The sequence below is a fragment of the Atheta coriaria genome, unplaced genomic scaffold (assembly GCF_025399875.1).
Source record: "Atheta coriaria isolate IRGN ID8LTWV9N9 unplaced genomic scaffold, Caltech_Dcor_3.1 hic_scaffold_1_pilon, whole genome shotgun sequence".
NCBI lineage: Eukaryota > Metazoa > Arthropoda > Insecta > Coleoptera > Staphylinidae > Dalotia > Dalotia coriaria.
In genome coordinates, this window is record NW_027045443.1 from 3,579,393 (window position 1) to 3,603,889 (window position 24,497).

The 24,497-nt window shown below is 32.7% G+C and overlaps 1 protein-coding gene across 5 annotated transcripts in view; it reads right to left on the bottom strand.

Moving 5' to 3' along the window:
* mwh (multiple wing hairs) overlaps positions 1-24,497 on the bottom strand; it is a 75,930-nt gene that overhangs the window by 38,683 nt on the left and 12,750 nt on the right. For 3 of the 5 annotated variants that reach the window (XM_065300462.1, XM_065300455.1, XM_065300469.1), the window contains exon 1: positions 22,766-23,066. The exons of the other annotated variants lie outside the window; for them this stretch is intronic. The gene's annotated coding sequence lies outside the window, so the exon portion shown is untranslated. Of the gene's footprint in view, positions 1-22,765; positions 23,067-24,497 lie in introns of those variants that run through there. 5 annotated transcript variants of the gene reach the window in all.

The following is a 24,497-nucleotide window of genomic DNA, read 5'->3' on the forward strand; positions in this document are numbered from 1 at the left end:
GTTAGCAATACGTAACTGAATCCAGCGCCAGCTGCGCTGTTTTGCTATAATAATGATTTTCAAAATATTTTAGAACATTGAAATTGTTCAAATAGAAGAATTTTATTAAAAACGTGAATAATTAAAAATTTCAGCCCGTTTTTATGCTATTTTACGTCAACATCGCAGGACTTTGCCTCAAACGCGCCGTTTCGTACAACAATAATTTTCAAGCATTTTAGATCATTGAAAATCGTTCAATAGAAGCAATTTTTAAAACAAATAATAAAAATTTCCCCGTTTTTATGTTTCGCGTTTCACGTTAAAACGCAGACGCTCCAAAATGTGTTGTTTTTCTATAATAATGATTTTCAAACATTTTGTAACATTGAAATCGTTCAAACAGTAGCTAAATTTATTAAAACCACAACGGTACCGTCGCTTCGTTTACGTTAAACGCAGATTTAAAGTCAAACGCCTACAAGTAACAAATACCTCTCAAGCATTTTAGAATAATCTGCAAAACCGTTTTAATATGAAGTAATTTCATTAAAAAACGAATAATGAAAATTCCGTCGCTTATGCCGCCTTTACGCGTTGAAACGCAGACTTAAGCCCAAAACGTGCTCTTTTGTTGCGCTCAATAATTTTCAAAGCATTCTAGCATCACGCTTAAACGTCCAAACAGCCACCTTATTAAAAAAACGAATAATTAAAATTTCGTCGTTTTTATGCTATTTTACGTGGTTAAAACGCAGATTTACGCTCAAAACGTGCTGTTTTGCCATAATAATAATTTTCAAGCATTTTAGATCGTTGAAATCGTTCAAATAGAAGCAATTTTTTTAAAAAACAAATAATAAAAATGTCCTCGTTTTTATGCTGTTTTACGCGTTAAAACGCAGACTTAAGCTCAAAATGTGCTGTTTTGCTATAATAATGATTTTCAAACATTTTAGAACATTGAAATCGTTCAAATAGAAGCAATTTTATTAAAAAAACGAATAATGAAAATTTTGTTGTTTTTATGCTGTTTTACGCGTTAAAACGCAGATTTAAGCTCAAAACGTGCTGTTTTGCTATAATAATAATTTTCAAGCATTTTAGAATATTCAAATCGTTTTAATAGAAGCAATTTTAATAAAAAACGAATAATGAAAATTTTGTCGTTTTTATGCTGTTTTACGCGTTAAAACGCAGATTTAAGCTCAAAACGTGCTGTTTTGCTGTAATAATAATTTTCAAGCATTTTAGAACATAGAAATCGTTCAGATAGAAGCATTTTTATTAAAAAAACGAATAATTAAAAATTTCGCGATCCTGATTTACGCAGTTACTCGCATCAAGCCCAAAACGTGCTGTTTCCTTGCTTGGCCAATAATTTTCAATTGTTTAGATTTGCCGAAATCGTTCAAATAGAAGCAATATTAATAAAAAACGAATAATGAAAATTTCTTCGTTTTTATGCTGTTCTAAGCGTTAAAACGGAGATTTTAGCTCAACGTGCTGTTTTGCTATAATAATGATTTTCAAGCATTTTCGATCGTTGAAATCGTTCAAATAGCTCAATTTTATAAAAACAATGTAAATTTTTTGTTTTACCATTTAGTGATTGATTGTCTTTGCTATCCATACGTGAACGGTATCTTGAGCAATAAAAATAAATAAAATATATAAAAAAATGAGTGAGTCGTTAAACAAATATGCAAAAATCAGTGGTCGTGGAGGCGGTGCTTCAATATTAAATTAAATGACTGCACTAAAGGTTTACCAGTAATTGATTCTACCACGGCGTTATAATTCGAGATACAAATTAAAACATTAATTCACAACAATTAATTCTTCAATCTACCGGCTGCCGGACCATCAGCAAGAAATTGCCCGCTTCTTCAAACCGCAAACTTCAAATGCTAAACTGCCAGCTTATGCTCGTACATGTATCGTTAGAAACTCGCACTCAACTAAAACTCTAAATGGTATAAAGGAAAAATTAACATTTGTAATTGATTTCTGATATTGTATTTATTAAGCGCCAAGAATGCAAATAACCGGGTTAGGTTGTAATTTGAAAATATGGTCAGCAAATCGTGTTCGATAGAAGAGAAACGAAGACATTATTTAAATTAAACACTCTGATATCATTTCGATTGAAAACGATTGACTGTCAAAGTTCTACTCAATATTTCAACAATTGTTTTACTATGTTTCTAATCATGCAAACGTTAGTCAAGCTGCAGACCCAATTTCAAGTATTCTACTCTGCTCTTCAACCCCAGTAATCATTAGAACCGGATAAGACATCGTGCCTTCAATATTACTTTGGAAACGTAGAAATAATGCAGAAATAATAGAATTATTATTATGATTTGCTTATGGAATATGTTAAAATTATGTACACGTTAATGTGGTGTAAAATAAAATGTTATATTTATTTTTTATAAAGTTTAAATATATAAAAACAATACGTGCAATTAACGAGTAATATGTCGGTAATAATTAAAATAATAATGTTGATATCAGTATTTTGCGTTGTTTTATTGTTTCGCGTTGATTAGTTGTTTTGTTGTTTGCTTGGTTGTTGTCTTCTTGTATGGTTGTCTTGTTGTCTTGTTGTCTTGTTGTTGAATGGTTGTGTTGTTGTCTTGTTGTTGTTGTTGTTGTTGTTGTTGTTGTTGTTGTTGTTGTTGTGTGTCTGTTTGTTCATTTGTTGGCCATAATATTGATTGCCAATTTTCTGTCCCTCGTATATGACCATCTACATAGTTATATCTGACCATATAATTTAACACATCTGTGGGGATCTTTACCCAAAGCTTATTTCTGTGTTCAAAACTTTATAACTTTCTTCATCTTTATTGTATACCGTATTTCTTCATCCAAATTCCCAAATTTCCTAATATCTTTTTTATTACTGTATGAAAAACCTAATCCCAGAGGTCGGACGGTTTGGCTGTCAGTTCCCCAGAATCAACTTTTCCTCTCTTCAGTAATGCTTACACTTTCTTCTACCAATCGAATCTATTACTTTCTTATTTCCTACTTCCCAAATTTCTTGTACCACCATCTGGCCTGAAGGGTTGCTGTGAGGTGAGTGACAAGGGTTTAGAAGGACAGTTCTTTACTTTGCTTCAAACTCTACGGTTATTCCACACATGTAGAAGTAACACTGCTACAGTACTTCTTGCTCTACGGTACTTCCCTACACTTCTTCAAGGTTGAGTGAAGCCTTAACATTATAATAAACATTGTTCGTGATAATTAAACATCGTGTCTTGTTAATCCTTCACCCATTATACCTCCGCACACCGATCCCACACATCTAACATCATCCAGTTATCTTGTCTTTATGTAATTTCATTCCTTCCATTTTGGTGATTCCCATGTGCTGTCTGGAAATGGTGTGTGTCAAGTAATAGCATAACGCTCATTAACATTATCCGGTCTTGACACATACATCGTAAGTATTCAAAATGTTTGTTAAAACAAACATTTCAAACCTGCAAATTACAACTATTATTGGGTAGAGAAGCCACATTTTCTTTTGTTCTACACTATAATTTTTTAAATAATGTGATTCAAAAGGGTTTTGCAGCGGATTTGCTTAAGTGGTGGAACAACGGACACTCGATTCAAATGAATCATGAAAGTTCTTGGTATCACATTTATTATTGTTTTCGTAAACTCGTTGTACTTGTATATAAATTTTCTGACAGGAAATATAAATTTCCGTCGATATATCTATAGACTCCATTTATTTTGTAGGAATGCCGGGGAAGTATTAATCAGTAAACAAGCCAAGATGTTCCAGGGAATTTATAAGCGCAACTATCAATTTTAGCGAGGTGAATATCATTGTGAATAATATATAAAATAATCAATATATAGTTAAAAACCACAAAATTAACTTTTTACTTGCTGTGGTAAATTAATGTAATATTTAATATTAATTTCGGTAGGAGCATTCACAAGAGGGATTAGTGATGGTATTTTAACATTGTACGCACCATTCCAATTCAATAATACAACTTGTAGAACTTGACTGTTGATAAATTGTACTTATTTCAAACGTCGTTGAAGATTTTGGGGGATAAAGGATATCAATCATAGAATTGATACTGGATCATGTGATATTGAATCGGTCATATCTTGCATCCATATCAAGTTTTGTGAAAAATATAAAATTTTCCATTTGCAAACATAAACACGTTTTTTAAGTCTTTTTGATAATCACAAATATTCCTTTGTTCCTCTTTGGGATTTAGTATTTCTGTACTTAGTAGTACTTTCTTCTTTGTGGGCTAACTGTAGTTGTTTATTTGTTATTATTTATTTGTTGTTGGTGTAGAAGGTGATGGTAGTTTCGGGTAAATGTATTGCTCTTGTATTTGCAGCAATATCATCTGCAACCAAGTCAGTAGAATTTCGCCCCTCAAAAATGCTTACATAACAGATCCTTTTACTGATAGATAGGATATTCAAGCGTGTGATAATTTCCTTGGAAGCAATGTTTGATAAAATTACCGGATTTGCTAAATAGTTTCCAATTTTCATCCCGATCCATGTAGTTTCGACAATGTTATACTGTTTTTCAGGATAAAATGCATGAGCAAGCACCTGACCTTCTCGTCAAATCCGGAAAACAGCTACTCCTTATTACAACATCTACTAAAATTGTGTCAGAAGTGAGTTTGTAAAATTACAATATCTGTAAAATCTCCACTCTAGATTCCAATTTTCGAAGTACGACAAATGCTTTTTCTGTTAGATGAAACTCATAGGACTTTGCGTTAATAAAGTGCCATGTCAAATTAGTTTTACTCCATTTAGCGGGCGCCAACATAAAATTTCTTGATATGTCAGGAAAACCACACCTTGGTTTTATAAGTAATTCTTTAGTTTCAGAATTAAATGTTCCATCGTCATTAATTTTATAAAATTCTTGCATGTTTTTTAAAGCTTCAATGACATCTTCATCATTTATATTTAATACATTTAAATTAGTGGAATTATTAATTAAGTAGTTGTTCCATGCAAGATACTCAATAAGTTGATTATGATTGTTTTTTTCCTCAACGCTAACGTCATCATGACAGTCTATTTGGTTAATTTGGAATAATAGTAGCAGTAGTATTAACAAAAAAAATCTTAACATTTTTTATATTATTATACCACTCTTATTTATCCAACTGTTGTGTGAATTATCCAATCCTAACCACTTAACAAGTACTTTTGATCCCTTATGTCGAATAACTTTTTCCACAAGATATATATCTTTATGTTGAACTTTTTGTAACTCTGGTTCATAAAAAGCACCGAGAATAGGTTGATTTCTATAATCTGTTAACAAATATGTAACCGGGTTGGTTATTTTAACTTTATTTATAGTGAATAATTCAGTACTCCAATTTCGTGTGTATCCTTTCTCAAAGAGAGCCTTCTGTTTACTGATGCGAACAACATCTACAACTTGATATTTAGCTATACCATCAACTTTTATATTTGAATATACCAAGTTAAGCAATTGTTTTTCTATTACTTTACCCTTTACATCAGATGGTTTCATTTGAATTGTACGATGTTTTCGATTGTTATACATATGAGTAATTGCATCTATTATTGTTACCCATTTGGTATTCCCATTTCTTGTAAATTCTTTTGATATCAATTGTTTTATTGTTCGAATGACACGTTCTACAATACTTGCCTTAAGAATTGTGTACGTGGAATAATGATTAATATTATAAGTTTTCATAATCTTCTCAAACTGTTTATTGTAGAATTCTTTACCATTGTCCGTTTGCATGTTCTTAGGACGTCGATTAGTTATGTGAGTAAATATATGATTACAGGCATTTGCTATGCTTGAAGCAGACTTATCTTTTAATGCAATAGTCCATAGAAATTTTGAAAAACAGTCAATAATCACTAACATGAATTTATAACCTTTGTTTTGTGCACTAAATTTTTGAAAGTCTGCTAAATCTGCCTGCCATAAATCATCAATACCATGTAAAACTGTTCTGCGACGAATGTAATTTCTTTTTGCAGGTTTGTGCAATTCATGTATTACAACTTCGCGAGGATTTTGTTTTTTATTTTCCATTGTTTTAGTACTACACTCCTGTATGAAATATGGGCACTGGTGAAATCTTATGATGCGATGAAAGTATATTAACAGTTTTTTGCAATGAATTAACTTGTGTAGACAATATTTCCAACGTTTTTTCAAATGATGTTAAATTCGCAGTCAGTTTTTGATATATATTTCTATTTTTATCTTGCAATTCATACATGGTATTATATTTTCCTTTCACTTCTTCATAGGCATCTAGATATGTTTTTCTAAGGACATATAATTCGTTTCGATACAAAGTTTGAAAATTTTCGGTTTGAGAATTTACTTCGCTCACGTCATCGTTATGTTTTTTCTCAATAATGTCAAACCTAGTTGAACATTTATTATCAAAATCTTTTAATTCATCTTTAATAGATTGATTTTGCTGATCTACATATGATTTAGAAGTAACTTCATTAAATTCTTTTGGTAATAATTCTATGTTTATTATACGTTTGTTCTCAACGTCAAAATTACCATCTTCAGTTAATTTCACACCCACTCCAGATGACAATCCTTGATTGATCTGTTTGTTCGTCTCACTTAACTTTGTTTGACCTAATTTATTAACGCTCATTGTTGCACTGTTGACGTATTCTCTCCAACATTTCAATCAAAACTGGTTCTAAAATTGAACTCGTGTACTTTATACGATTTTGAAAACGAACGTGATCTAATGCAAATTGCATCCATTTTGGATCATCATTTAGATTCACAGACTCATAATAATGAATTTCTACAACACTGTTAAAATTAACTTTTTTTTGTTTTCTGTTTAACATTATTAATATATAATTCTAGCTTCTCTAAGTTCTTCTTCGATTGCTATAATTTCGTTCAGAACTGAATTATTTCCAGCTGTTTTAGATGCATGCAACAAAACCAATCGATCAACTAATTCATTTACTTCATCCCAATATATTGCTCTGTATGGTTTATTGTCAACCTTTAGAAACTTCATACCTTTACCCTCTTTTTCTATAAAATAGGGTCTAATAGTTTCCATATACTTTTTAGATGTATTACCTTTTATACGCATAGAAGGATTGTTATTTAAATATATGGCTTTGCTCAGTTTTAACATTGAAACATATTGATTGTTATCTTGTTTAGTGAATTGCTTTGGATCTTTTAAAATAGCAAATTATACAATCCTGATGTTCCATTAAAACGTGTATTATTTCGAGCATTATTTCTGTCGTTTCAAAGTAATTACGTTTTGTTATCTGGTTCTAATGATTGCTGTGGTTGAAGAGCAGGAAGTAAAATACTGATAATTGGGCCTGCAGCTTGACTGGCGTTTGGATAATTTGAAACATAATCCAAACAATTGTTAAAATATTGGTAGAACTTTAATTGATCCAATCGAAATGATACAAGGGTGTTAATTTAATTAATGTCTTCGTTTCCCTTCTATAAAACACGATTTGCTGTCCATCCTTTCCAAAATTACAACCTTCTGGATTATTGCATTCTTCTTTGCCTTTGTAAATACAATATCAAAATCAGTACAAATGTTAATTTTTCGCTCCAGTTTTAGATGAGTTTCTAACATGCACGTGCATGTACAAACACTATTACATGGCAGTTTTAACTTGTTTGTAACTTGTTTGGTTTTGAAAAAAATCCATTTCTCGTTGATGGTCCAATAATAATTTCCACTCTGTAGCTTGAAGAATTACTTATTGTGGTGTATTTGTATTAATTGCATCTCGAATTATAACTTCGTGGTAGAATCCAATTACTGGTATAAAACCAACTTAAAGTTGCAAATGATTATTAATATTAAAACACCACCTCCGCCAACTGATTTTGTATTTTTATTTAACGACTCACTTATTTTTTGCTCAAGATACGTATGAATATAAAACAATCAATGACCAAATAAAATATATTAAAATTTATTATTTTGCATCCCAAATCCCTTCTCCATATTTTTAATAATAAAGTTTTTGGTGTACATAATTTTTAACATATTCCATAAGCAAATCATAATAATAATTTATTATTTCGAGCATTATTTCTGTCGTTTCAAAGTAATTACGTTTTGTTATCTGGTTCTAATGATTGCTGTGGTTGAAGAGCAGGAAGTAAAATACTGATAATTGGGCCTGCAGCTTGACTGGCGTTTGGATAATTTGAAACATAATCCAAACAATTGTTAAAATATTGGTAGAACTTTAATTGATCCAATCGAAATGATACAAGGGTGTTAATTTAATTAATGTCTTCGTTTCCCTTCTATAAAACACGATTTGCTGTCCATCCTTTCCAAAATTACAACCTTCTGGATTATTGCATTCTTCTTTGCCTTTGTAAATACAATATCAAAATCAGTACAAATGTTAATTTTTCGCTCCAGTTTTAGATGAGTTTCTAACATGCACGTGCATGTACAAACACTATTACATGGCAGTTTTAACTTGTTTGTAACTTGTTTGGTTTTGAAAAAATCCATTTCTCGTTGATGGTCCAATAATAATTTCCACTCTGTAGCTTGAAGAATTACTTATTGTGGTGTATTTGTATTAATTGCATCTCGAATTATAACTTCGTGGTAGAATCCAATTACTGGTATAAAACCAACTTAAAGTTGCAAATGATTATTAATATTAAAACACCACCTCCGCCAACTGATTTTGTATTTTTATTTAACGACTCACTTATTTTTTTGCTCAAGATACGTATGAATATAAAACAATCAATGACCAAATAAAATATATTAAAATTTATTATTTTGCATCCCAAATCCCTTCTCCATATTTTTAATAATAAAGTTTTTGGGTGTGACGGCAGCAAGCAACTCGTCACGACGTCCTTAGTATCTTGTGACGGCATTCCTTATCAAAAGCAATAGTTTACGGTAATACTTACGACTTTAACCGATAATTAGTAACAAAAATTTTTAATATCATACTTTTAGATCTGAGTCAATTTAAATTATTAGCAGCAAAATTTAGTTCATTTTGTGTTCACTTTCGTTAGTATTCACACCGATAAAATATGCCGCAAGTGACTCCAGTTAAAAAAATAAAATGTCGAAAATTGGTGCAAAACGAAAGTTACTGTACAACAATGACAGCGATGATGAATTTGAGAAATTGCTGCGGTGTGAACAAGTAATTACAGATAAAACACCTGATAATTCACCAATATCTTCACCATCAAATTCGTATGCGTAAGCAATTAAACAATATATCGACGAAGACGTCATCAAGATTTCAGATATCACAGACAACGATGAATTTAAACATCAATAAGAATATTACGAATATTTTTATACGAAGAATTAAATAGAGTGACCAGGCCATCAAATAAAACCTTCCACTGGTAGAGGTACAACAAAACAAATTCATCATTATTTCTGGGTGGAAATTGGTAAAGACCCGATTTGGTATAAAATTTACACTTGAATTCAACGATGGACTAGAATTCACATTCCTTCCGGACAGCTTCAATTCCAAGTACAACACCCAGGAACACATCGACCGTCTGACTGCTTAAAAAGTATGGTTCTTTTATCGTGGGAAGAAACCAACCGGAAATGGACGCAGCGTACTCATTTTGGAGTTTGATAAATGGTAATTTTTAATTTTTATTTTTATGACAATCAAACTTAAATTTCTGGATTTCTTTTTCTTTGATACGTTCCTAAAAAGCAGTATTCGTGTGAGCGATCATCTCGTATGCACAGCGGTTTTGAGCGGTACGCGGTTTTGTGATAAACAGTATTGTTGAAAATTTGACAATTTGAAATTTTGAGTTGGAGTTGCCCGATTGATGTGTTTCTTTCGAGTTTCTGCTTATTGTGCCGATATTATCATTAACAACATGCCGCGACCAAGACGATCAAATCTTTCCCGACAAAACCGTAATGCAATATGGTTATATCGCCGCCGCTGCGGCGTGATTATGGAGGAATTCTGTGTAAGATTTAAGTTTGAGTGATGAATTATGCGAAAGACGAAACGGTAACTTTAAAAATCAAGATAGCAATATGGTTCAATTTTAAATATATTAAAGTAAATAATGTTTCGAAAAATGCTGTTTGCATACATTGATTTATTTTTTCAAACTAATTATTATTTTCAATTATAATTATTCATATGACCATACGCTGAATCACTGAAAATCGTCTAACTTTATTTTCGAACTAAACTTAAAACAAAGTAAAGTAAACATTTACTGTACGCTATACTTTCACAATATCGTTACGAAAACGATATTTTATTAAAACTATTGCAAGTCTATGCAAGTATTTGTCAAACCTGATGTGGATATATCGTTTTCATAACGATATTGTGAGGGTATAGCGTACAGTAAGTGTTTACTTTACTTAGTTTAATACTCACCCTCTCGCAAAACTATTGTTTTTTCAATAAACTTAAAACATTTTACTTACAAGGGTAGGGAGTTTGCGTGAATGTTCGCGGAAAAGGTACAGAGGTAGTTTTGCTGGCGATCGTCGGCTTTTATTTGAAGAAATGAACGGAAAGTTAGAAAAGTTTTATGGCAGTATTGGTTTGAGGGACTTGTGAGGGGAAAAAAGACTTGTGAGGGGAAAAAGACTTGTGAGGGGAAAAAAGCAATAAACAAATTGAAAAACTAAATATTTCGCTTCAACAGTAAACATAGAAATTCCTATAATATATTATGCTAATAAAGAACCAAGTAGAAAGTGTATTAATAGATGGGTGGTCACGTAACAATATGTTGCATATAAGCGTGGATTCGCGGCGGTGTTCAACTGTTCGTTCCGTGCGGCTTTGTAAATCGCTTATTCATTAATTTAAAGGGTACGCTATTCAGCATTTGTCACAGCATTTGTGTACTTACTAGTTGTGGCGTTGTGTGCCTGTGCTTTCATCGATTGAAAATAGGAAATAATTAGACGAGCTAATTAAATAATATATCTTTATATCTTGATGTGTATGTATCTAAACACCTCCTAAACGGCGGGATCGATTTTGTGTGTGTGTTTGAGAATGTGTTCTAGTTCCAGTTTTTTCCAAAAGTAATGGAAAAAGCATAAAATCAATTAACAGATAGAAAGTAATTTTGTGGCAATAATTATAAAAATAAATTTGTCAATTTTGAAATAGGAATCGTGAGTTCGAATAATGGATGTGAAAAATTTCAATTATAACTTGTAAGTGTAACATCAAACTATGTAATGGTATTTTTGTTTGAAATACTGGCTTTTTTCGGGACGGTTTTGGTTTAACCGGTATCACGAACGAAAAACCGAAAAACATATGAGTGAAAAATGAGTATCGTGATTCAGCAAAATTTTAACATCTGCGATGCAGCAGCTTAAGGGGCATCAAGTTCAACGCAGGTAGTTTCTGAGATAATGTTTTCTTTTATGCTAAATATTCCTCATACCCAAAAATAAAAAAAAAATACAATTTTTTTCTTGATATTATTACTTTCATTTATGAATACGTAATCCATTGTATATTTTAAAAATATTTTCTATATATTTTTTCATGATAATTTATTCAAATTGTATATTATTATATTTTTATTCTTGATATATTTCTTATACCGTACATATTGATAGTACGTGGTTACGTGGTTCTGTTGAATAAGGCTTACCATATTGTTGTCTCTAGGTAGTTTGGTTGGACAAAAATGAGGAACGTTTAGAGACAGCCCCTCAACAAGTTCTGGAATGGAATTTCTCGGAAGCATAGGCATCGACCTTCAGACGCCAACGTGCCACTGTAAATTGCTGTTCGTCATATAAAAACTAGTTGTAATAATAAGATTAATATATTCGTTTTCATAGCCACGGTACACTTCTTGAATTTTTCTGCACTAAGTGAATAAATTGTAAATAATTCATTAAATGATATCATCTGTGCATAAACATACATGCCCAATGAATGCTTCTATTCGGCCTATTCTTTAATTCTTGAACTAGTTTTTAACAGAGCCGCACCACTTTTTCATTCCTGGGAATTACGGATATGAGCCGTATTTTGAACATTTGCCACTACCGTCTGCAGCAACTATATGCGTAGAATATCCTAAAAAAATGATGAATACTATTGCCTAACGTAGTACCGTGATATCACACGTTGTTTATCTGCGATGGTGGTGTAATGGTCAGCATAGTTGCCTTCCAAGCAGTTGATCCGGGTTCGATTCCCAAAAATATTTAAACACCACAAAATCGCATACAAACCACACAATAAACAAATAAATCACAATAAATCAACAAATTACAGACACACAGCAACAAATACAATAACGGAATATATAAAGCCACATGTATTACATGCAATAAAATATACATCGGTAAAACAAATTGGAATGTGATCGCACAAACGCTATAAAGAAACCACACATATATCAATCACATTCCGCCGAACACATACTACAACACAGCCACAAACAATACAATAGAAAATGCACTTACAATACTACAAAAAATAACAACAAAGACTTAAACATCAAAGAAAACATACAAATATATAAATACAAAATAAATCACAACTTAATGAACAAATCAACTCCATACATGGCACTATACTAAACACCCAGATCTACTGACCATACCCTTGAGGCGAAACATGTAGGTATAACTCCAACCAAGTTATTGTAATTCAATTACGTTTCATTTTTTAATAAATTATTATTATATACAAATAAATTGAAACGTTGAACAACAACATAAAACTTAAATTAAAAATTACAAATATTAAATCCAAAAATGGAAATATGTGTCTACGTAGGGATCGCAAAGAGGCTGAGAGGCACCTGAAGTGGTATTCTGAGGGCCTACATCTACAGTACATCATCGATAAGTTCAAGGGAAGCGGTGAAAATTTTAAGTTATCGAGAGTTTTTAGTTAGCGAGGTTACTGGAATATAATTTTTAACGTAACGTGGTTCATGGATTTCAAGATTGTGAGTGAAAAGAAATGTTCTTTGATCTGTTGTTTAATTCAATTGAGGGGTTTGTTCCTTAAAGCGGGTGTAAATACAGTAGAATCTTGATAACTCGAATGTCAAGGGAAACCAAAAAATTCGAGATAGCAAGTTTTCGACTTAACAAGAATTTCGAGATATGAAGAGTTAACTCATCAAATTTCGACAGTCGCTTCACTGTCTCAGTTATTTTTTTTTATTCAGCGTTTCGCTCGTATTGTTCGCTGTTAGATCATCAGGATCGTTTGTACGTTCGCGCGGCCGGCTATTGTTTATTAGCCAGTATAATAGATTAGCCGTTTTAGCATTATGGCATTTTAAACGCTGCGGCGCTGAACGCGAAAGAAGAGCACGCCGAGTGTCAAGGTGCGAAGCGCGGCGGCGTTCCCAAAGCAATCAAGCGCTAATAACACACGCCGCGCGATACAATGCGAAGCAGTGTTTTACATAAGAACATCGCTAACGAGTGTGTTGCAGCAGCCGCAGCCGTCGAATGACATCACGGTAACATCACCAATTAATCTCGCCGCTCATGTGTGTGGATGAACATCTGCAAACATCGCATAGATACCAATTCCACAACCACAGATAATCAGGGGTGCGCACAAATAGCTTTTTAAATTGGATACGCCAAATTAAATATTTTCGCTCGCTGAATATCATCTACAAAGCATAACAGAATGAGCAAACGTGCATCGTGTAGCAATAACAACGTAAACAAAACACAAAGCATTCGTGTTTAGAAATTACGTTTTCTAAAGCTGCCGTTAATTAAATCATGTTAATTTTGAAAAATTATGATGAAGTAAATAGCGGTCCGACTCTTTGATTATGTTGTTTTGGCGTGCTCTGTTGCACTTTGATGTTTTTGTTTAATAAACGTTATGTAGGCATTAATGACAATAATGAAATTCCTGCACAGTACATGGGTTAGTTTGTCATTGCTTTTAATGGTAGGTTTTATCAATCATATCGTCATTTAGTACTCCTGTATTCGTCCAGTGTGCGGACAAATGTTACCGTAATAGTATTTCCTTATAATGAAAATCAAAGAAACTGTCGTGTGCGGCATCTACTTGAATTGACACTGAACACTTATTTATTTAAATAAATGCAAATTCAATGCATTGACGTTCAAATAAATATTAATTTAACATTATACATTTATCATATCATTGCAATTTTCTAAATCACTTTTCTTAAACATTCTTTTTAACTAGAATGACAAACGTAGGTATATTACAATATAATTTAAATTACAACAGTAATTTTATCTACAAACTTCAATCATACGTTTTTTTTTATTAAAAGCAAACACGCAAAAAAATTATTTATAATTTTCAATTTCACTTTTCATACTCGCACCGACTTTTATAGTTATACTTCGACTAATTTTATACGAATATCTTGAGCTCAATGAACAAAACAAAATAAAACCAAGAATAAAAACAGTTCGTTTTCATCAAATTGCCGGCTGTTAAACGAATACACAAGGCGAGATACCGACCACGAGTGCGAGACTTAATTTATTGCCATTTTTATTTCAATTTAGTCTATTCATAAATACCATGCTATAAATGTGTGTGTAAGTGTAATTTGTACATTGTGTACTGCGAGAGATGCGGATACACGAAATTTAACAATTTAAACCATTAAACCATAACGCTCAGAAATATTCCACAACTTGCAAGAGATTTAAATTAAATTTGTAGCACTAGTACAATAAATTGAGAAAAAAAGGTTGTGAAATTAAAAATACTTCTAGTTTTTTTTTAAAGATGACAGAGAAATCTAGGTATTTAGTTTTTATTTCAAGTTTTGGTCAAATATAACAATTTTACAAGAAGAAATTTAAGTATACATGTAATAAACTATATGAATCATTCTACTTTGCATAGGCAAACAATACGGATATTGTCTTCAGTACCGCGGTGGCGATTACCTTTCAAAACCATAAAGTTTAAGAGGTACATAAAATTTAATTCACTTTTTATTCGCGCGAGTTGAAGTATTTTCATATTCGTTCTTATTGTGCCATGCTTGCGATTACTTTCTTCTGCGCTCCGAGAACAATTGAAATATGTATTGCTCATTACGGTGATATATAAGAATTAATAACAATTACAGAGGAATTCACATTAGGAACGAAATCAAATAAAGACTGTTCAAAAGTCTTTAAAAAAGTTCAAGAGCACCATGCGCGCCCAAGCGGCACAATGAAACTGTCTACAATCAACACGAAATTAAATAAATAATACACTCTTCAGATCGTCTACAACACATTAGAAAAGTATGGAATATTTAAAATTAGTGCTACTGATGCGTGATTACTACCGCAGATGAAATCGAATTGTTTGCCGAGGAGCCGATTCACCAAACGACTCGCGGTGCTTTATTTAATTGTTTCAAATTGTTTGCTCTAATGGATCTAGCATTATAATCGTTATTGCTATTTATTAGCGGCATTTAGCGAGTGAGCGATTTCGCATGCACGTGTGAACTCGTCAATTGCAAAATAGTCATAGTCATATTTTTGTGAAACAAAAAAGAACATAAATCACAGCAAGTCTCGAATTTGCATACGTTTGGCTTAAATATCAATTCGGGATCGTTAAATATCAATTCGGGATCGTTTAGATTATAATGTCAGTTATCAAGGTGAAGAATTAATCTCTTTATTGGCTTGCAGCATTCTTGTAGGCACTCGAGCGTAACAGAAGAAATATTGTAAGTAGGTATGCATTTCAGAAGCCTACTGCCGCAATTGTTTAGGTGTATGTTACATATTTACTACTAAAACGTTTTGAATACTGTTCCTTTTCTAAAGTAGTACGTAAAATGAAACTTATGTTCGGTATGAGTTTGTACAAATATCATCGGCAAATTATATAAATATTTCATCCTATTTTTATGAAATTTGCAATAGTTTTTTTTTAATTGCTTTAGTTTACCGCTTCTTAATGTCTATGCAGTAAAAAGCAATTTGAATGTTCGGAAGAAAAATCTTTTCTTTTCGATTGCCAGTAAGAGCCGTTTAAAGACAAGTTTTTTTTATCCCCAATCAAAGTTAAAATTCCATCAAAAAGTACACCAAAATTGAAGGAGAAACTTCATATATTGTAGGAGTTTATATGCAAAAGTACCTTAATATCCTGCATTAATTGGTAACAAAATGAAAACTAGCAAAGCATAAATAAATAAAACAACCATAATATTCATCAACATCATCTACTCATCTAAAATTATGTCTTCGAAGTCGTTATTTTTCAATTTTACAATACGATCACTGGATCATTCTCTATTATATTTCTTGTATCTTGCAACATTATTCTACGCATAGTATGACTTTAGAGCAGAGGATGTAATTTCCTGACATTTTTCACCTCCTACCTTCAATTACTAGCAAACATAAATAAATAATAATATATTTCATCGCTTATTGCCCACTTTATACCTACATCTCATTGAAATCAACAACAAAAGTTCAGACTTACTTTTCTTGAATATAAGATGACTGTCAGACATATGGTATGAAAAATCCGGTTTTAAGTTCTTTTCATGATTTACGTTGCCGTCCTAAAGTTCGTCGACAATTAACACTGTGGCAACATCCGCAAAGCAAGACCAACGTTCGGACTGCGGCGTATAGGAAAAAAAAATCGCCGAAACAATAAGCGTACGAGTAAAAAAGTTCGCACGGCCATAAACGGAGTGACTGCTAATGCACGCCCGCAGCCCGAATATCATCATTATTTATTAATTTTGAAAACCTAACGAAGCCGTGCGGCGTGCGCTCGTTGCCCCGTCCCATGAATATGCAAATGCTTTGGATCGCACACAAGTAAATTACACACTACGGCCGACGCAAAGGGAGAGCCGTGACAAGAATGCAAGTCAACTCTTCTGTTGCTGCTTTTGAATCGTATTGTTATCTATCCTCGGTCATAATATTTTGCGCGCGGTGTTATTACTCACCGAAGACAATAGTAATTGAAAAACAATGACATTGACCAGCTTATTCCGCAGACACAAATGGCACAATAAGCTAATGATATATGTATTCCCAATTACTCCAAAGAGAGAATCTGTGTCTTTTAGAAATAATAGAATTGATAGAATGAAGGACGTATTTTGTTCTGAAGTTTTAAATTAGCCTGCAGTGAATATTTTATTATAAGATTTGTGTGGCTCGGTGTGATTTTTGTTTGCTTCGATGATTTCACGCACGCTCGTCCCCCTAGATCGCTTTCGATCGTGCTTATTACACCTACAAATGACCTTTCTAATGCGAAAAAAATTGCCATCGTAATGATAGAGAAAGAATCGGGCACGGAAAATATGTTTAACATAAGTAAAACGTAAGTAAATAAAGCGACTTCTTGCAATATAGATGTGCGCGGTAATTTTTATCACTTTTTAATTTCTCTTCTCGCCATCTCACGTCATGGTGTGCTCCTAAAGAGCTTTTAATTCAGAAATAAGACATATTAAAAAATCATCTAGCGGGTGTGTGTCATTTTTGACCAATATGAATTGTGATATTTTATTTTATTTTATATAATTAATCTTTAAGAACAACAAAACGTTTTGCTTCTAAAATTTGTTATTTTAATATAGAGCAATTAAAAAAGTGTGGTGTGGTAGTGTACTGAGTACTGTTTTTATATGGGGTATTCCATGCCAAATCGACCACTTTTGAACCCGACCCTTTTTGATTTAGCTAAAACTTTTCCATTCTTTTCTACCATTTGAAAAACGTTTATTAGAATTTTTTCAAATTTTGTTTTCTAACCTCAAATAAGTTATGAATTTTCCAAAAAATTGACAATTTAATTTTCAAATAACCATAACTCTTTCCAAAATTGACCTATTGATACGTTTTTTTCTTGAATATTTTTGCTTTTGAATGAATTTTTTGAAGAATTAGACAATTTTTTTTTTAAATTAGAACTATGAAATAATCCCGTTTTTTGAGTAAAATTGTAATTTTTTCGAAGTTCGGCATTTAAAAAAAAATTTTTCTTTCGTCAAAAAAACAAATTTTTTGACAGCTTTTCCCGCTAATCCCAAATTGGGCCGATTTTATTTTATATTTTATATAATTAATTGAAAGTGGAAAATTGTCATTTGCAAGACGTAATTTTTTAAAATTTAAAATTAAATTAAATTTAAAAAAATATAAAATAATATCGACCCACTCCGGAATTAGTAGGAGTAGTTGTCAAATTAATTGAAGTTTTTTTGACACCAGAAAAATTTTCAATTAAAATGCCGAACTTCGAAAAAATCACAATTTTCAAAAGTGACAAAAAAATTTTCGGCTATATTATATTTTATTAAATAAGTGTAGGTAGTTAAATTATTTTATTGTATCAAGTTTTTGATACGTTGGGTTGATTTCTGCTTGTAATAATTAAGATTCCAATTTTAACGTAGAATTTGTAAGATATTTAAGCGCCAGAGAAGCAATTAATTAATAATTAATTGTTTTTTTTTGTAAAATCATTTTTAAATGTTTCCAGTATAATCGTAGAAGAAGCCAACAAATAGAAAATATCATACCATAAAATAGTGGAATAATATTTATTTAATAAGAGATCCATAGTATTCGAAATTTTTTTTGCTATTTTTGAAAATTGTTCGCCATTTTAAATGAAATTTTTTTGTGTCAAAAAAAAAAAACTTCAATTAATTTGACAACTACTCCCACTAATTCCGCAGTGGGTCGATATTATTTTATATTTTTTTAAATTTATAGATTAATGTAAGAAATATATTAACCCCCGCATAAGAGGAAACGGATTATGTTCGTAGGAAAAAATATTTATAAAGTACAAATTACACAAACGCGTATACATAGTTTGTTCTCTTCCAAATGATGTTATCAACCAAAAATTACCCAAACTCAAACTTTCCAAACCAGGAAAACGTATGTAACTAATGGTTTACAATCCTCAAATTAGGAAGTGACGTCACGTTGTTGAAACCCGTCAAATTATGTAATCTGTTGTTTGTGTGTAATTATATAGATGTGATTGAGCATTTGAGGTAATAAAGTAATACAATCGATTAATTATGTCACCGTTAAATTTCACTAAAAAATGTACATCTTTGCAATCTCTCCCTTCAATTAGGTAGGTATATGTATGCAAGAATCATGCTACAACTATAATTTATCTTCCCAGTAACAAATGGTTTCTAATGGGATAGTAAAACTTGCCAAAAACAGCAAAAATACAATTAAATACACTTTTTTTCTCAACATATTCTATAAAAATAATTCAGCATTTTGTCGGTGCCTTTACTACCAACAAAAAAAAACTCCTCGTACTTCGAGGGAAAGTTTTCCACGCGCTAATGTTTCTTGCTAATTACAATTAGTTGCGATGTTTGTACTGCAAATGGATAAGAATGTCGTTTTCCAATGAAAATGAGAACGCTTCATAGCAGAACAACGACGTTCTTTTAAGTTGCTTTAAATCGTAACAATAAAAATGATTGCAATTGTTGGAAAGGAAAACAAAATTTGAACAACTCCTTTCTTACGCCTTACTTAAAAACTACTTAAGACTATTTAAAGCACTTAACATAATTTAGAATAATGTAATAGCCCCAAAGATAATTATCTCTTGAATAAAATGTATATGATTAGTCAGTAAATCATATTTAAACGATTTGATCATTTTCTGCACTGTTGGCAATCGTTGCACAAATGCAATAATATTGCTTAATTATTACTGCAATAAATCAACAAGGTAAATTTATGGCATGAGTTCGGTGCATGTATTGTTATCGCATTCAAATTGCATTTCGAATTAATTACAGGAATTGCAAATTGTATATTGGCATGCAAAGCGCAATTTCCAACACGATATTGATTTTTAAAGAAATTTTAATTCGTTGGATATTAATCCAGTTAATAAATTTATTTATCATATGATATAAATATTTATTATTTATTTTTGCAAGCATGCAAATTAAATTTCTGATTAAATTTCAAAAATGCTGCAATTAGCTTATTATAGTGCATATGAAATTGAAATTTATTGGGATTATTAATTAAAATTATCTATTGGTCACCGGTAGTAAATAATTCAATAAAGGAAACGCATTGCCAACACAGGTAGGTATATCTAATAGCCGTACGTGTGTACAGCGTTTTCAATTTCACTTCCGCGCACATTTTATTTTAACACGCAAGATAGTGTTTGAATAATATAATTAGCACTTGTATTAAGACTATTAATAAACATATGCAATAAAAATCGAAGCACGTTAAAATAGAAATTTTTAATAACAATGAAAAGCGTGTTTATCGTATGATGTAGATTGAGTGGTCACACTTGATGAAGTCACCACAATTAGAACTTCTTCGGCCAGGCACGAGCACAACCCGATGTAAATTAGCCGGTGATCATTAACAATATTAACGATCTATAGCTAATTGCCTAATTAATATGTGTGCGGTGCTGAAACACTGTTGCATGCCGCGAAGACGTTGTGGTAATTTGTTGTAATAACTTTTACCGCGGTATTTGCATACTGATCGTGTCGCATTTAAATATACCGAAAGTTTAAACTTGATATTTAGTTACACAAGCATAGAAATGTTTAAATATACTTTGCTACACAGTCATGTTACATTTGTTACGAATTAACATTCCATGAACAAAAATTGTTGTAATTGCGGGTTGTTTATTAAACAAAATATAACTCCATTATTAAGTATTGAGTACGTTGAGTGACGAATTATACCAATTGGAGAACAAAAATGTAATCAAGTCATAAGTTGAAGCATCGTGTAACCAGTGAAAATTGTATTTTTAGAAAATAAATTAATATTGTGTACATATGCAAAAAGATCTGGAGAATGAAAGCAGGAAAAATATAATTTACGAATATTATTGTCGAAAACGAAACTGACATGAATATACGAGTAAAACAAAATATTCAGTTCAAGCGTTCACAAAGTGCAACATGCATACCTTGCAATAAACAATTTTACAAAAAAACTCAAGTTCAATGATTATTCAAACAAAATTTGGCAATTGTAAAGTGGAACAACATACTTTGTGTACTAACATTTCAAAATATAGTGTCGAAATATACCTAGATATTTGATGTTATTAGCACGTATTAGCACTTTTAACGTCGTGGTGCAAATTATGAATCATACTGATATAAATCGACAACTTGCATTTTTCGGCAATCAGCCTTTCTTAAAAGATTTATTACTGGTTATAAATATAAAAAAATTGTCTTCCAAATCGTAAAACCATATGAAATATGAGTAACATATCGGCTGATTATGTAAATATGCATATATGGGTCCGGTCATGATCTTCACTTGAATCTCGAGTTGAAAAACCTTATAAAGTTTCGTTTCGAAGCGGACACGCCTGTTTCAATGAAATCTGGCTGGCGGCACGCGGTAACCTCAGTAAAATCTGTTTTGCGAAATATGCGGCGATTATTCGATCACTCGCGTCTCGCGCACGCCTTTAAATGCGCCCGTTGCATGCAACAACACAGCATTCGTCACTTACGGTTTTGTTTTAATTTAAAGCGCTGGTTTGCCCAAAGCGGGACACAGTCGGCTCGCGCATAAATAAATAATATTCAGCTAGTAAACGCAGAGAAACAGTTCGTTACTTTATTTGGTTAAGTGGTGAGTACGCGGCGAGTTCCACAGCGAACCTCTTTGGCTCGAGATGCGCGCCGCGTCTCGGGTCGGCGCAGCGTGCGCTCCGAAGAAGTTGAAGAAACTCAAGAATCCGAGCCTGATTACACTTAATGGCTCGTTGTGCGGCGTATATGCGCACACGAGCAGACGCACGCACTTACGCGGGTACTTAACAGTTAGTTTTTTGAAATCGAAACTTAATTGTAACAACAATACACCAGTTGTGTTTGGAACATATGTGCGCATAGATTCGTCTTGGTTGCTTCCAGGAGGGATTCAGAGTTACGTTTAATTATGTTTTTTTATCAGTTTCGTTGCGGCACGCCATAGGTCTATTCTGGCTGGCTGGTTTCGTAGGAAACCGACGCGGCGCACCGCGCGAAGCGTGAAGAAGCTAATTGTAAGGCAGAAGGCAAACCCGGCGCGCGCGTCGGTATTCCGGCCCGAAGAAGCTCGTCTCTTCGAGAACTTCGAGAAGTCTTCGGACTAGCCGACCTCTGCGTGCGTCGCCCAGCCCGGCAGCAACAACGCATTTGTGGCGTTAACCGTCACTTCTTTCGGACTTTATTTGCAACACAATTGTAAACTTTCAGGACATGCATGTTTCAGACGCGGGCCGGAATTATTTCCGCTTTGCTGCCTCTGCTACCTACAGACGCGCGCATTTAATTCGCCGCGGAATTAAAAAGTGTGAACGCAATTAAATCTGCGCGCACCAGCGCGAGTACCTACGTTTAGATTTCGAGACAATGAACAAACGTTTCGTAACCGCCGAAACTGTCGCAACGATTATGCGCAATTAGTACTGTCGTTGTCGCTGCGTCGCACAATGAGTTTTGCGTAATCGCGAGCACAGCGAAGCAACAAAACCGGAAAAAGTTATGTTTTGCTCGCGTCGGATTATTCTCACATTCAATTAATCGCACGAACGTCCGAAGGTGTCAATAACTTCGTAATTCTTACGTTACATTTGGCTAAAGTTACCAACTAACATAAACACAAACTAAAGCATGTTATGCTTGTGATAGCCTGACAAAAAAAAATTGACTTACCTATAACGGTTAACAATTTCAATTAATTAAAGTTATCACTTAACGGTACATTAATTTAAATTCCTCGTGCGGAGCACCAAATTGCGACAGTGGATGCGCATCGGACGCACATTCGGGGGTCAAGCGCGACGAGCTTCGAGGGCGGTTGTACGTTGATTGTTGATAAGCCCGCTCGATAGGTTGTACAGTTATGAGGAGTAAAAACGTGCAGCGCGGACGTCGCGCGGTCGTGTGTCGCAGAGGAGCTCACGGCAACTGACACTCAGCGTCTTTAGCTAGCGTTCGACATTCGACTGCGAACGCGAAGGCAACTCAACTACGGACGGCGGCCGCAAGAAGTCAGCGAGCGGTAAGGAGTGAGAAGACGCACGCGTCCGGGGAATCGGAATGAATCGCAACGGCGACCGTACGGTTGGTCTTTACTTTTCTTCAGTGGATAACTCCTGCCACGCGAGCTTTTGATGAAATGCATGACATAGGCGAACTTTTCATGTTTTTTTTTTCGTTTCATTTGTTTCAACTTTGTTATGATAATACACCAAATAATACCAAAAATAATTTCAAACTGCTTTTAGTAGCAATATAATATTGTTCTCATTTCTAATCCAAGCATAATTAAATTATAAAATATCTAATATAAATTATAAAAATATTAGCGCTTTAAACTGTTTCCTCAACTGCTTACATCAAAATATCCCAGAGTTGAAAAAAAAACCGACCCCCAATTGAATAGCACTTTATTTAGATTTAGTTTACTGACCAATGTGAGAGAAATTTTAGTATAGTCTGAATGATATGACACAATACAACATTCAGCTCTTTGCGTCAGGTGCATACTTTCTGATTGATATTAACTGAGAAAATCAATCCAGAATAGAGTCATGTCCTTGCGTATTCTTTGCATTTAATTGAATACACTAAATAGAGCATGATTTTTTAAAGCAAAGTAAGAAATCCTATTTGCTAGTCACTACATCTCAACTAAAAAATCGCAATTCGTTGGCAATCGTGACAATCACTCATTATATAGTGCAATTAGTTAGCAATTTTGTTTCACAAAATACAACACCAATATAAATGGAAGCAGATATTCTAATTTGCAACCAGCCTCTAGAAGGAATTTCCGAAATTCTCGTTTGCAGGTTTTAGTGTTGTTTTATTCAACAGTTTTTGAATAAAATTATAAATTATAAATCTATTTTCAATAAACCTTGAATATCTATGAAAATATTAAATGTACCAAGACTATATTATGACCATACTGTTTTTCAAAAACTTATAATGTTTTAAGAATATTAGACAAAAACTGGAGTGGCTTTTGAGTGGCGCCAAACTGCTTCTACACTAAAATAAAACTTCAAACCCCCATAAAAACTATTCAAATAATTACATTTAAAGTACTACTAATCACTTGAATTTTTTACAACCAAGGACTTGTTATAAATTTAATTAAAGTTGTTAATATAACAACCGATGTCTGCCTGACTGTGTTTTTTTTAATAGTTACGTATCGTCAATTTCAGATTGACAATGGAAAAGTATGGCATGCTAATAAATGATACAATAATTACTATTTTGTCTCTTTTGTGATACGCGGCAACACATATTCAGCGAAGTAAATCGTTGAATAAATTGACATTGCGGATAGAAAACAGCGCATTAACAGTTGTTGAATTTTTCCAGCGACAACTGGAAAATTGCAATCGCTTGTGAATTTAAATATCGTAAGTAA